A 14853-nucleotide genomic window follows, 5' to 3' on the forward strand; every position below is an offset into this window, starting at 1 on the left:
GATGTTTTTTTGTGACAGTCTTTCTCTTTGAGATATGTTTGGGCTGTAACCTTGTCTACCTCCTGTGTGTGTGTGTGTGTGTGTGTGTGTGTATTTGTGTGCTAGTGAAATTATTTCTTCTATATGCTGTCTTATGGTAAGTTGTTTTAGGACCCCTGAATGCATGGGCAGAACGGGTTCTCCTAGTGAAAACTGGTCTTTAAACATTGGAGACCTATAGGAACAAGATGATGACATTTGTCTTTAAATTGGTCACCTAATTGATAATGTGGATGAAGGTCTGAGGTGGAAAAGATTGATTTGGACCCAAGAGAACAGGCCGTCAGAATAACTTCTCCAACTTCTGATTTTGCCTGTATAAGTCTACTCATATGGGCTTTGGGGAAAAGGAAAAAAAGATGAGAGAAAGTGGGTGAATCTTTGAGTGGGTGAATCCTTGAGATCTGAACGGATATATGTTATTTCATCAATACCATGGATTAAGCACTCTGGCTGGGACCAGAAAATATAGCTTGCCACCTATTTCCTTAAGAAAAAAATAGGAAAAGAAAGAAAGCAAGGCTTTTAGCTCTGTAAAAGGAACTAATCCCCAATAGGCCTTCCTGTGCTAACTACCAGACAGAGCTGTAACATAGAAAAGTCAGTAAGGACAAGGGAAGATATTAGAATTATCCCAACTGGTCCATTTTTTCCCCTTCGGTTTTTAAAATAGAAATTCCATATGGTTCCATATGATAGGACATCTTTAGTGTAGTGTTTTATATATAGTCCGTTTTTTGATACAATTGAATTTTTATTTGTTTGCACTCTCATGCCCAAATAATTGATGATGTATATAGATAAGAAGCCAAAGTGCTAATGCCAGCAGAGAGAGGATTTAGCAGGAAAAGTTAAAAGCATGAGTTCAAGTAATAGCAGCTGATTAGCATTTATTCCTCAATATTAAAATACACATATATTTTTCTTTAAGGACAAGGATAGCTACGTAATTTGTGGGACTCAGGGCAAAATAGAAACATGAGGTTCTAGCAGGGCAGGGTAGTCAGTCTCCTGCCATGGGTTCCCATCCTAAACCTCCAAGACAAAGAGCAACCATCAGAGATTTGCACCTTCTGTGTAGGGATGTGCCTTGTGCTGGGATTCGGGGCGGATGAGAGGTCTCCTATGTATTGCCCACTCCTATCCTGGGGCAGGGACGGGCACTGCCCTGTCCTACCCTCAGGTCATCCCCTACTTGTATCCTCCCCTCCCCTGTTCCCAGGCCCTTTGAGGGAGGTGATAGAAGAATGGGGCCTTGAGATCTGGTGGTTTTCGCCCTGAGTGGAGGTCTGCAGGCAGTCATTTGGGGAAGGGAAGGCGGGAAGGGGCTAGGGTACAGAGCTGGGAATGAGCGGACTTGGCAGAGGAGACTGAGAGCGATGGGGAGGTGAGGAGTTTGCAAGAAGTAAGACCAATTCTGAGCTGAAGCTCTGAGTCCCTCCCAACCCTCGTGGTCCTTTGTCCCATTAGACCTCACTGAGAGAGCATGAATTCAAAGACAAAATCCTTAATCTCCAGATGATGACTATAGAGTATCAAACTCCAAGTGCAGGGACTCTTTTGAGCATGGATCCCTGCATAGCTGCACCGGTTGCAAGCTCATGGAACTGGCCCTGTTTAAAGACAGCTGTCCTTCAGTGTTGGTGGTGGGTCAGGCAGGGTAGGGTTTTTAGTGAAGAGAAGGAAAAATAGTAAAACAATTGGTAGGCTTGGGAAGGCAAAACGGTTGGAGCTCTGGCTCTAGGATACCCGAGTATCTGACCTTTGGCAAGTCATTTCCTTTCTCCTAGGTGCAGTTAATCTGCATCTCTAAAATGGGGAAACTGAGGCAGAGAATCAAAGTATGTCTGTGTGTGCATGTTTAGGGTCATGCAGCTGAACAGTGGCAAAATAGATTTACACTTACTGTGTATCACTCCAAAACTCGCTCTCTTTATTCACATGAGTTTGTCTTCTCAGATAACTGTGCTGTGGTTTTCATCCCTTTAGTATGTGGGAACTTTATTAAACTAGTGAAATCTATAAATCTGCCACTGAGGAAAAAAAATATGAAAGCCATTTTGCATAAAATTTCAGGGGATACATAGGGTCCCTGAAGCCCATTTAGGGACCACGTTGTGAGCCCTGAAGACATGAGAACTCCTCACATACTGTCTGGCGGATGACAGGTTTTCCATTGGGATTTACCTCGTCTGTGCCCCCTGCAATGCAGAACACTGCATCCTTGTTCCTCTCTTACTAATTCCATGGGCTGTCTCAGCCAAAGTATTGCTTTCTGGCTGATATATTTTATCACTATTCCATTGTGTTTGTCTTCAATGGGGGGAATCTCCCCATCTTACTGCCTTTCTGGTGGGAAAAAGCCATCCTTTTTTTTTTTTTTTAAAGATTTTATTTATTTATTTGATAGAGAGAGATCACAAGTAGGCAGAGAGAGAGGAGGAAGCAAGTTCCCCGCTGAGCAGAAAGCCCCATGTGGGGGTCAATCCCAGGACCCTGGGATCATGACCTGAGCCGAAGGCAGAGGCTTTAACCCACTGAGCCACCCAAGCGCCCCAATGCCATCCTTTTTGAAGAAAAACAAAAACAACCTTTTGAAATGAATCCCTTTATAGGACATCGGCTGTAACATAAAGCTTTATCCTTTTCTGGGCCAGAGAGCCACAGACACATCAGTCTAGGTGTGTGTGGGGAGACATTCAGTGTTCATTGTCCCTAGCTGCAGGCACAGCTGCAGGCACCTGAGGGCCCGATAGATGGCATCAGTAGCCTAAAGATGAAGTCCTAAGGCAAAGGCCTTTGTATTTTTGGCTTGGCCATGTATTATTTATGAGGGGAAATTAACTCTGAAATCTTCTTAGTTTGCCCCCAGCAAAATACACAGTAAACATGATTTTCTCAGTACAAGGTAACAAATAGTATTTCTAACAAATTAGATGAATTCTGATGTAAGCTTTTTGGTGCTTTGGAGTTACGTGTATTTGGCTTTTTTTTTTTTTTTTTTTTTAAGTACTAACATTCAAAATGCCTCTGCTTCACAGACAGGAAGGTCCAAGTGGTCCTATGAGGTCTTGGGGGGGAAATGCAAAAATACTGATGAAATGTAAAAGACTTAGTCTGGAAATTTTGTATTATTGCTTAGAAGGTAATGTGCTCCCTCCACAGTATAGGATTGTATTAGCTTGCATGTGTGTGGTGGGAAACGTATTCTGCTTTGGAGTCAGGCAGATCTGAATGTGAATTCTTTGCCATTTGGAAGTTGCGTGGTTCTGGGAGAGTTACTTTTTTTTTTTTTTTTTTAAGATTTTATTTATTTATTTGACAGAGCTCACAAATAGGCAGAAAGGCAGGCAGAGAGAGGAGGAAGCAGGCTCCCCACTGAGCAGAAAGCCTGATGTGGGGCTTGATCCCAGGACCCTGAGATCATGACCTGAGCCGAAGGCAGAGTCTTAACCCACTGAGCCACCCAGGGTCCCGGGAATTCCTTTTTTTGAACCTAATTTCTTCATCTGTAAAGTGGGTTTATGATACCTATTTCACAGATTGTTGTTTATACGACATTGAGGCACATCAAGTGGGTAATACAAAGTGAACATTCAGTAGATACTAGTTCCATTCCTCTTTTTCACATGTTGCTGAACATGCTGAAGATATGGCAGATGACCTATGTTCATGGTGTCTGTAAGAGAATTTTCAAGGAAGAATTTGTCTGAAATAAATGTTCCAGTATTACTTGAGAAAACACAAATGAACAGAGATGTAACTGTGTTTTTATAAAGCAATTAAAGCTTGAGAAATGACTGGTAAGAATAGGAGACACGTGCCATGTGAGTCATGGTGGCTCTGGGCAGTGCATTCTGTGGTCATAATGTCACAAATCCAACAGGGGAATGACTTGTATCAGGATAACAGCTAAATTTTGCACCATGTGGAGCAATCAACTAGGATTGGGTCAGATCTCCATTCCACCATCTCCTGCTTATGTGACAAGACCACATATTGCGTATAACCTCAATCTCTGTTCCCTTGGGTAAAATGTAGATGGTATCCTTTACCTATTCCATGAAAAGAGGATTGTCTTGAGGACTGCATGAACAGTGTACGGTAGCAGTTTAGGCCAGTGTTTAGCATATAGTAAGCAGGTTTTTTAAAAAAAAAAGATTTATTTATTTATTTATTTATTTGACGGAGATCACAAGTAGGCCCAGAGGAAGGCAGAGAGAAAGGGGGAAGCAGGCTCCCTGCCAAGCAGAGAGCCTGATGCAAGGCTCCATCCCAGGACCCTGGGATCATGACCTGAGCCAAAGGCAGAGGCTTAACCCACTGAGCCACCCAGGTGCCTCTAGTAAGCAGTTTTTATGGCTTTTGATGTTATTGCTATTATGTGTCAAATGGTGCAGTGGTTGGACCAAAACCCTAGAGCTAGAAAATCTCGCATCAGATTCCATCATGTAATGAAAATGTGAATTTGGGTTAATCACTGACTTAGTTTTCTTCTTGATTAAATGCTGGTCAGCATGGTAATAATCCTTGCACCTGCCACTTTGGAGGATTTTACTTAGCACCGGATATAATGCTACGTGGTTATAACTCAAGATTTATGGATGGAGAGGCTGAAAGTCTTATTAGGAAACGTCATGTCAAAGGAAGCCTGTGGTGACTGTCTAGAGAAGAGGAACAATTCTGGAAGAAGAAGATGGTGATGGGCTAGTAACAACAGGAGGGCATCAGAATGGAGAAGGACTGCAATTAGGTCCAGCTTCTTTTATAAGGACAATGTGAAGGGACAGCAGCAGATTCCAATATGACCCATGGAGCCATGGGTACAGCTGAGGCCATGTCAGAGACACTAAGCCTGCAGGTGTGATGGAGGAGGAAGCTGGACGGTACCAAAAACTGAGGCTCAGGGAGAATGACCCAAGACACTCCCATTTCTTCAGCCCTCTGAAGTGATGGGCAGCTATGGATGGAAGTTCAGGCAGCATGGGGAATTTGGGGGTCTCTGTGACACTACCAACTTGATTATTATTGTTTGGGATTTCTGAATTTAATTATATTTGTCTTAAAGTAAATTTGTGGTTAGAAGAGGTTTCTGAAAGATCAGGTATTTTCCAGGAGACCTGGCTACACTGACCCCAAGGGTCATATGCTAGGTAATTAATGTTATTAAGTATTGACCTAGCTGTGAGATATCGGTGCTTTGTAAACTGTAAAGTGGTATACAAATGCTTGTTATAAGCTTAGTTGTAATTACTATGTTTTCAATGGCAGCATGGTCAAGTGGACAGAATGTAATTTTGAGATCAAATGTCTTTGGGTCTGAATTTTGCCTCAGCCATGTACTAGAGATGGGCGAAAGTTGGGAGGAAATCCACTCTAGGCGATGAAGTAGAGTATAAGCAAGAAGGAAAAGAAGGTAATTGGAAAGAAGTGTACCAACTTCAGGTTCAGGCAAGTGTCAACAGCCAGGAGATCAAAAAGGAAATAATGAAGGTTCCACAAGCAGTAAGATTCCAAGAACAGGAAGTGTCCAGAGACCTGCACAGGAGGTCTGTTAGGAGCAGCTCTCCACAGCCTCTGGGGCTCGGGGGCAGGGGTCCAGCTGTTGGTGTACCTGGGAAGAGCAAGGGAGGATCCCAATTCTATTTATATACTCAGGAAATGTTCACTGAGCACAACTATGTGCTGTTTTTGGTGTTGGAGATACAGAAGTATAATGATAGCAGAGAGCCTTGATTCTGTACCAGAGGGGTGAGATCAAAAACAAAAACAAAAATCAAAAACCACCTTCCCACCAAACAAAACAAAACAAAAAACAAAAACCAAACACCAACAAAAACCAAAACCAAACTAAAAAAGGAAAAAGAAATGCACAACAAAGATCAGATTTTTGAGAAATTGAGACCCTGTGGTCTCAATAGCAGCTTTTGTGCCCTGCATTATTTGGTCATTTATGTGGGCAAGTGTGTAACCAGAGAGGGGAACAGTCTTGGGTAAGGCAGCTCATTTAGAAGACGGACTCACTAATGAGCCTTGAGCAGTCAGCATTCCCAGCAACAGGGAAGATGAGTGCCATGGACTCAAAGGGGTACCTGGGTGGCCCAGCAGGGGATTCACTGCAGGTCACTGCTGCAGTGACCTGAGTGCCCTTCAAAATCCACCTACTTTGCATAATAAGTTAACTGGCATTAGAACAGCTGGTACTCCTTCTCTTGCAGATGCTCTCCAAGATGCTGGTAATCTCTTTTCTGCAGAAAATATGTTACGTCCTACACTTAGCAATGAAATCTCCTTACTCTCCTATGCTTTCAGTCAGTGGCTTGCTTGTGTGTTTCCCTTTTCAGATTCTGAATAATTTAAAGGGCTGCTTTTTGTTGTTGTTTGTTTCTGATTCTTTTGTGTGTAGCAGAGAATAGCGTGTATCCAATGTGTGCAGTACACACTTGGCACTCAATAAAGCATTTTCAGTGATTGAAAGAAATGACAATAGGAAATGAATGAGTCATTTTTGCCGATATCTTGGTTATATCCCTAAATATTCAACTAAAATTATTGATAGCAATAAGACAGGAGACATAAGATATACAACAAATCTGCAACAATCAATTGCATTCCTGTTTATATTCTACTAATGCAGAGCTTGTAAATTTCTGAAAAAAAAAAAAACTTTTCATGAAACTGGCTAATGCTCTCATCCCTCATGTAGCCTATTACCTCTATATTATACTTAATATTTTTTCCTAAAACAATTTTTTTTAAGATTTTATTTATTTATTTGACAGACAGAGATCACAAGTAGGCAGAGAGAGAGAAGGAAGCAGTCTCCCCGTTGAGCAGAGAGTCTGATGTGGGGCTCGATCCCAGGATCCTGGGATCATGACCTGAGCCAAAGGCAGAGGCTTTAACCCACTGAGCCACCCAGGTGCCCCCACAAGTTTTTTTTTCTCCCATAAAAACAAATTATGTAGCCTTATTGAGAAAAGCAAAAGAAGACATGAATAAAGGGAGAGCTATGTCCTCTTCCTGGCAGGTTATACCAAATAGCATAAAGGTGGTACTATCTCCTAGTTGATTAATTTTTTTTTAATTCTAAAAATAATTTTGAATTTAAGTACAATTAACATATAGTATTATATTTTCATGTGTACAATATAGTGATCAAATAATTCTATACTTTACTCAGTGCTCATCAAAATAAGCAAACTCTTAATCCCCTATTTTACCCATCTCCTCCCACACCCTCTGAAACCATCAGTCTGTTCTCAAGAGTTAAGAGGCTGTTTCTTAGTTTGTCTCTTTTTGTTTGCTTTGTTTCTTAAATTCCACATATGAATGAAATCATAAGGTATTTGTCTTTCTCTGACTGACTTATTTCACTTAGCCTCTAGATTCATCCATGTTGTTTCAAATGGCAAGATTTCATTTTTACGGCCGAGTGACATTCTGTTGTGTGTGTGTGTGTGACTTCTGTATCCATTCATCAATCCGTGGACACGTGGGTTGCTTCCATATGTTCACTATTGTAAATAATGCTGCAATAAGCGTAGGGGTGAATATATCTTTTCAAATTTGTATTTTTGTTTTCTTTGGATGAGTACCCAGAGGTGGAATTACTGAATCATACGCTAATTATATCATTAATTTTTTTTTTTAAGAATATTGTTTTCCACAGTGGTTGCACAAGTTTGCATTCTCACCAATAGTGCATGAGGGATCCTTCTTCTCCACATCCTTGCCAACAGCTGTTCCTCGTGTTGTTGATTTTAGCTATTCTGACCGGTGTCAGGGAGCTCATGGGAGCTTTGATTTGGATTTCCCTTATGATGAGTGATGTTGAGTGTCTTCTCAAGTGTCTGTTGATCATCTGGAAGACTTTTTTGGAGAAATGTTTGCTCATGGTTTCTTCCCATTTTCTTTTTTTTTTTAAGTAAACTCTGCACCACACATGGGGGTCAAACTCAGGACCTCAGAATTAAGAGTTGCATGCTCAATTGACTGAGCTCAATTGACCCCTCTTCTGCCAGTTTTTAATTGGATTACCTGTTATTTGGTGTTGAACTGTATAAGTTGTTTATATATTTTGAATAATAACCCCTCATTAGGTATGTTATTTGCAAATGTCTGCTCCCATTTGATGGGTTGCCTTTTTGTTTTGTTGATGGTTTCCTTTGCTGTGCAAAATATTTTTATTTTGGTGTAGTCTTAATTTTGCATTTGTTTCCCGTGCATCAGGAAACATCTAGAAAAAAGTTTCTACAGCCAGTGTCAGAGAGATTACTGACGATATTTTCTTTGAGGAATTTTACAGTTTCAGGTCTCACATTTAGGCCTTTAGTCCATTTTGAGTTTATTTTTGTGTAAGAATGTATAAGAAAGTAGTCCAGATTCATTCTTTTGCATGTGGCTATCCAGTTTTCTCAAAACCATTTGTTGAACTCTTTTTTTCCCATAGGATATTTTTGCCTCCTTTTCATAGATCAATTACCATATAATTGTAGGTTTATTTCTGAGTTTTCTGTTCTTTTCTGTTTATGTATATGTCTATTTTTGTGCCAATACCATACTGTTTTGATTACTGTAGTTTTGTAGTATATCTTCAAATCTGGGATTGTGATGCTTTTTACTTCTTTCTCAAGATTGCTTTGGCTAATCAGAGTCCTTATGGTTCCATACAAATTTTAGGATTATTTGTTCTCATTCTGAGAAAAATGTTACTTGTGTTTTAATAGAGATTGTATTAAATCTGTAGATTGCTTTGGGTCATATGGACATTTTACTAATATTTATTCTCCCAATATATAAGCAAGGGATATTTTTGTATTTGTGTTGTCTTCAATTTCTTTCATCACCTTTTTAATAGCCATCAGAGTACAGGGTATTCACTTCCTGGTTAAGTTTTTCTTTAAAGATTTTTATTTATTTATTTGACAGAGATCACAAGTAGGCAGAGAAGCAGGCAGAGAGAGAGGAGGAAGCAGGCTCCCTCTGAGCAGAGAGCCTGATGCAAGGCTTGATCCCAGGACTCTGGGATCATGACCTGAGCCAAAGGCAGAGGCTTCAACCCATTGAACCACCCAGGCGCCCCAGTTATTCCTAGGGATTTTTACTGTTTTTGGAGCAATTATAAGTGGGATTGTTTTCTTAATTCCTCTGCTACTTCCCCTAGTTCATTTTATGCATAGTGTAACTTTTGCAGAATATTCCATAGACCTTGAAAAATTTTTAGTATAAATCCTTATGTAAGAGTGGGTAAGAGTACCAAAAGCTTTTTTTTTTTTTTAAAGGCAATAACAATATCATTGCTGTGTAAAGTTTAAAGCATTTTAGAAAAGTGACTAGCAAAACTACATGATACAGAGTTGAAAATTTGATGAATTCAGAAAGATTTAAATTATTTTAATAGATGTTTAAAAATATGTTTTTAAAGAAAGTCTGAATACATTTAGGGCCGGAAGATTTAACCAAAGTGTTATAATAATGAGAAAAGAAATGATTATTGAATGTAATAGTGGGTGGTTGAATGTCATTACAAAATATAATGACTTCATTTCATTGCTTATCCTATACACTAAGATAATTTTCAGAGGGAAAAAAAGAGTTGAATATTTCTTTTAGAGCTTACAAAAATCTAGAAGGGAGTGGAGTAGTATATTTATGCCAGCTTTGGATGGAAGATATATTTTTGTAAGCCAAAATGTAAAAGAAGAAATATTGAAAGGAAACAAAAAGAAAGCTAGATAAATAAAAATTTATTAACTACGTTTTACATAATGCTTAACAGCGAACACAGTGTTTATGTACTTCCTCAGATCTTCTGGGAATAGTAAACAGATGTGGCCACCATTTTAGTGGGGAGAAGTAGAAGAAAATACAGAAGTAAATAAGTAAACCACATAATTTCAGAGACTGCTGAGTGCTTTGAAGACAATGACAAATCCCCAGTGAGTGACTGATGTATGAGGCTGTTTTAGAGATAGAAGGGTCAGTGAGGAGGAGACATTTGAACTGAGACATGAATTACAAAACAAGATTTGGGCTTGAGCTGTGCCATGGATATCCTGAACATGAGCTACAGTGGTCCCTTCCCAATTTCTGACAGACTTTTTGCTTGTTTTATATGCAGTTCCCCAGGTGATAGATAGCAGTGCCCTCTTCTGGGTCAAATTTTTGGGAACCTTGGCTGAGACACCTTGGAAAGTGGGCTCTTAAGGGAGGAAGCCTTATTGGTTGTTTCTATCCTTGGTTCCGGCTTCCTCAATCCATTCTCATATGCTGCTTCTCTCTCTGACTGCTAGGGTCTCAGTGCTCCAGCCATCCGCATTTGTATTGTATTTCCAAGATCTGACTCTAAACCTACATTTTGCCTCAAAGGCCAAGCTCTCCTCAGAGCTGAATGAAGTGAACTGCCTAATCAATGACTTGCTCATCAGTCTACCCCCATTGCCCTTTTGGGAATGGCTCTTCTGAGAAAGATCTGATGCCCATGTCACAGCATATGTATGTATTCTAATTCACTGGTGACTGATAAACACTATTTAACCCTTTCTATGGCTCTTCATTGTGTTCTAACTTCTGGATGGTACACAAGCTCTTTCACAATTTGCTCTACTTTTTTCTCTACTTTTCCTTCTAGTCCTTCTCATGCTAAAGTCAGACTGAAGTACAGTATCCTGTCTATCTAAAGTGCCCCTCTTTCTTTGTATATAGAGTACCCTATGCCAGGAGTGTCTTTTCTCTCTGTGTCTGCCTTAAAAACATTACTCAGCGTTTTGGGTCAGTTTCACTTCCTCATGAAGGCTCTTCTGGCCTTCCCAGGGAACAGGAAATGCATCTTTCTTTGTAATTCTATAGCACCTCACTGATCATTCTGTATAGCATCTACTACATGGTCATGTTTATTTACATTTTTCTTCACTATTCCTACCCCTACTTATCCCCATCCCTGTGAACACCAAAGATGGGCACTATGCTCCTTTATTTGATTATTTTGTATTTTTTAAAATTTTTTATTTTTTATTAACATATAATGTATTATTAGACCCAGGGGTACAGGTCTGTGAATCGCCAGGTTTACACACTTCATAGCACTCATCATAGCACATTCCCTCCCCAATGTCCATGACCCAATCATTATTTTGTATTCTTGAGCCTTCCCACAGGGCCTGTTATAAACTGCCTACTTAATACATGTTTGCTTAAAGTAGTCTGTTCATGAAATGTTGTAAAAATGTGGAAAGTTCTAAGACCTCAATGGTACCAAGTCCGAGTTTGAAGCCCTGGTGTCCAGTTTTGGCATTTTAGCAAATTTGCTAGATACACATCAATCTGATTTTTTCCCCTCCTATGTTTAGTCTTGTATATATATTTTCAATATGTATTTATTGGACAGTTACTGTGGATAGGTATATTATGGCAAGTCTAGCCCCAAATAAGATAAAGAAGCAGGAAGACTGACAGGAGGAGGGTGGTCCCTTTGACTAGGTGGTCAGCAGGAACTTTACAAAGATGTCAGAGAGCTTGTTCCTGAAGGAGAAGGGCTTTGGAAAGAAGGGCTTTGGAATTGAAAATGATACTGCTTTTTAAAACCATTCATATTGTACCTAAGAACAATTCCATAATTGTAGAATTTTGTCTATACTTATTAGCCTGATAAATCAAGTCTGTTTCTGAGCAAACATCACAATCCCTTGACCATATTTCTATAAGGTTACTGATTCCAATGGTGCATAACCTATAAAAGTGGCAGAAAGTGTGCCCAGAGAAGCAACAAAATGTGAAAGGGTTTGTTGAAATGATGATCATTCACTTCTTCTCCTGGGAGGAGGAGAAATAGAGTCTGGCTGGATGATAGGGAAGTGGAAACCCATAAAAAGGGAACAGGAGGCCAATGATGCTGCTTCTGTCACTGAGCCTTGCTGCTCTGATTTGACTCATAAATAGGCTTTCTGGAACCAGTATAGATGTAAATATTTGAACGAGATGCTGGTTTTTTTTTTTTTTTTTTTTTTTTTTTATGTTGTAGATCAAGGGTGTTAAAACCCTGTCTTATTTAAACTTCAAAGATAATCTAAGCTTTTTGTTTATGATCATTAAAAAGAAAGATGCTGAATTAGAGTGGCTTTGTCAGGGATCATTGAAATTGCTTTTATTGAAAATGACCTAAACCTTTTGGCTTGGTCAGCACATCAACCTCATTGATGTGAGTCTTATATGAATGAGTGGCCAGGGAAAGACTTGGGTCTATAGACAGAAGACTTGGATTTGATTCTCAGCTTTCTGATGGTGTGGCCTTTGGTATATAACAACATCTCTGAGTCTCTATTTCCTCATCCCTATGAAAGGAGGGTCATTGTGTTCAACTGTCAGTCTTGTAACAGTGTTTAAGTGAAAGGGTTATGTTGGTAGATGGTAATTCAAGATGTCTGTTGCCTGAGACCCCTGATTTCCGGTTCAGGGCTACGAGATGCCACATGGAGGGCAAATTCCAGTGAATGCTTGATGGTGAGGTTACTTACAATCATGGGCTGAAGTTTGGTTCTAAGACCCAATCATTGAACTGAGCTGAACCATACAGAATCATGAAGAATCCCTTTGTCAGCTGAGGCAGGTCAAATGTGTTTTCTAGGAGCAGATGAAGTGGCCTCTAGTCCTCTTTCTAGTCTAAAAAGACCAATAGCTTGATGATCTTTTTGGCTATTGAGATTTTGTATAAATTTAAAAAATTACTCTGAGGAAAAGAAGGGGAGATGGAGGTCTCCCCTAAGATCTGGAGCAAAGCCATTATAGTGATAAACTAATATTTGTGAGCACCCAGTCAATGGCAAGCTTTGTGTGAAGCACAATCTCATTTAATCTTCACAGTGACCCTGTAAGATAGTTGTTGTTATGTCTACTTTATAACTAAGAATGAGAGTTGGAGAAGAAAGATGACAAGCCTACTAGCTCTCTGTCCAGTCTTATAGCTAGCAGGTGACAGAGCCTAGATTTGAAGTCTAGAACCCAAGTATGTAACTAGTCTATCTCCTACCTGAGACTGTACAGAAAGGGTCCCCTTGTGCCTTCACTTTTGTGTTTCTGTATGTTCAACCTGGGAAAAACACCTCCAGTCTTTTTAAAATCAGCCGATGAATAAAAATGCCTGGTATCAGCCTTTAGAACTTCTAAAGCCTATTAAGCTATATTATTAAAATGACAGTAAACCTTTTTATCTAGGAGAGGAAAATCTTGCCATGAGAGCGCTGGAGCAGAGGGAAGCCTAATCCCTCTTGTCACTACTGTGATGACAGGCATTATGTTCCAGGTGCATGAGAGATAACATGGTTGCCTCACCATGTAATTATCATTGTTTCTGTTGGTTTTGTCATAAGCAGTAATTATCACTAAGTAACATATGGCATTTGGTAGTAATTTGGAAAACAGTCTGTCACTTGGCTTTATAATTTGGGGTGGATGTTGATGGTATTATGTCATGAATCCTGCCCTGCCAGTTGTTCCTTCTGCTGTGGGTCTTCCAAGGGGGCCTTATACACAGGAGACAGTAGCAGATTGAGAAGCAAAATACCACTTTGTCATTAGCTGCGTAAGTACCCGATCCCCTGAAGTAAACCTCTGCTGAAGGTGAGGTAGGCAGCTGTGGCTCAGGCATGAGGTCTGAGCAAGGCTTTTATCACCTCTTTGGCTCCTGCATGGCCACAGGAGTGGTGTAGTCTTCAGCTAAACTTAGCCAATCTACTGAATATGTGGAGGAAGTGAGACAGAAAACTAGAACCCCCTGAGAAGGTAGACCCTGCCTATGCTTTTTATCACATAAATGTAGAAAGCAGCCCAGAGCCAGCTTGCTGCTTTATTAACATACAGTGGCTTTTGATGGTTTCTGGGACTTTGACCAATTGTATTAGCTATTCCACCTATAGAGAGGAAGGTACAGGAATATGGATAGGGGCAGGGGAAAGATAGCTCCAGTTTGCAGAAGGAGTGCTACCAGTATACCAGTTTAACTGGTATTTGAGGAAATACAGCAGAATGTGTATAGCTGTTTTTCACAGCTCCTTGGCCTTGGATAAATTATTTTTTCTCTGAATTTTCTAGTTATGATTGTTTCTGCCCTAGATATGGATGTTACTAGATAAAAGATTGTACATAGTTTAAAATACTATAAATTTACATTTTCTAGTAAACTAGTACATAGATATTTTCATCTCCTTTTAATTTTGTCAGCAGCATAAACAATTTTCTTCTTTGAGAGTCTATTCTTTTTTTCTTCACAAAAAGTCAAAAGTTGGCATCCTTTTATACAACTTATTCATTAACTATGATGAAGGAGGATGGCTGTCTTCTCCTTGAGATGTGGACACTGAATGAGATCAGGCTCACTCACAAGCAGAATAGTGATGCCTCACCTACAAGACCCTCAGCACATATGATTAAATTCATGCCTCAGCAACACTAAACATAAGCACATCATTGGACTTACTTGGGGAACGTTAAAGTGGAATCTTCAATCTAAAAATGTAAAAATAGCTGTATTATAATAAATTAAATGAATAGTGAAAAATTAAGATCTTGTGTTTTGGAGTTAGTTAGATGTAGGTTGAAATCCCTGGCCTGGCCATTTAGTGGTTGTATGAACTTGGTTAACTTTCTTAAATTCTATTAACCTTGGCTTTCTAATTTGCAAAATGGGAATAGTCATAGGATCTACTACTTAATGTTATTATAATATTATAATGCTATTGGTTAATGTTTTTGATATTTTTAATAAAAATGTAAAACACTTAAAGCTTTTAGCGTCCAGTTAGGTAATAAAGGTTCCTA

The sequence above is a fragment of the Mustela nivalis genome (assembly GCF_964662115.1).
Source record: "Mustela nivalis genome assembly, chromosome: 9".
NCBI classification, from domain to species: domain Eukaryota; kingdom Metazoa; phylum Chordata; class Mammalia; order Carnivora; family Mustelidae; genus Mustela; species Mustela nivalis.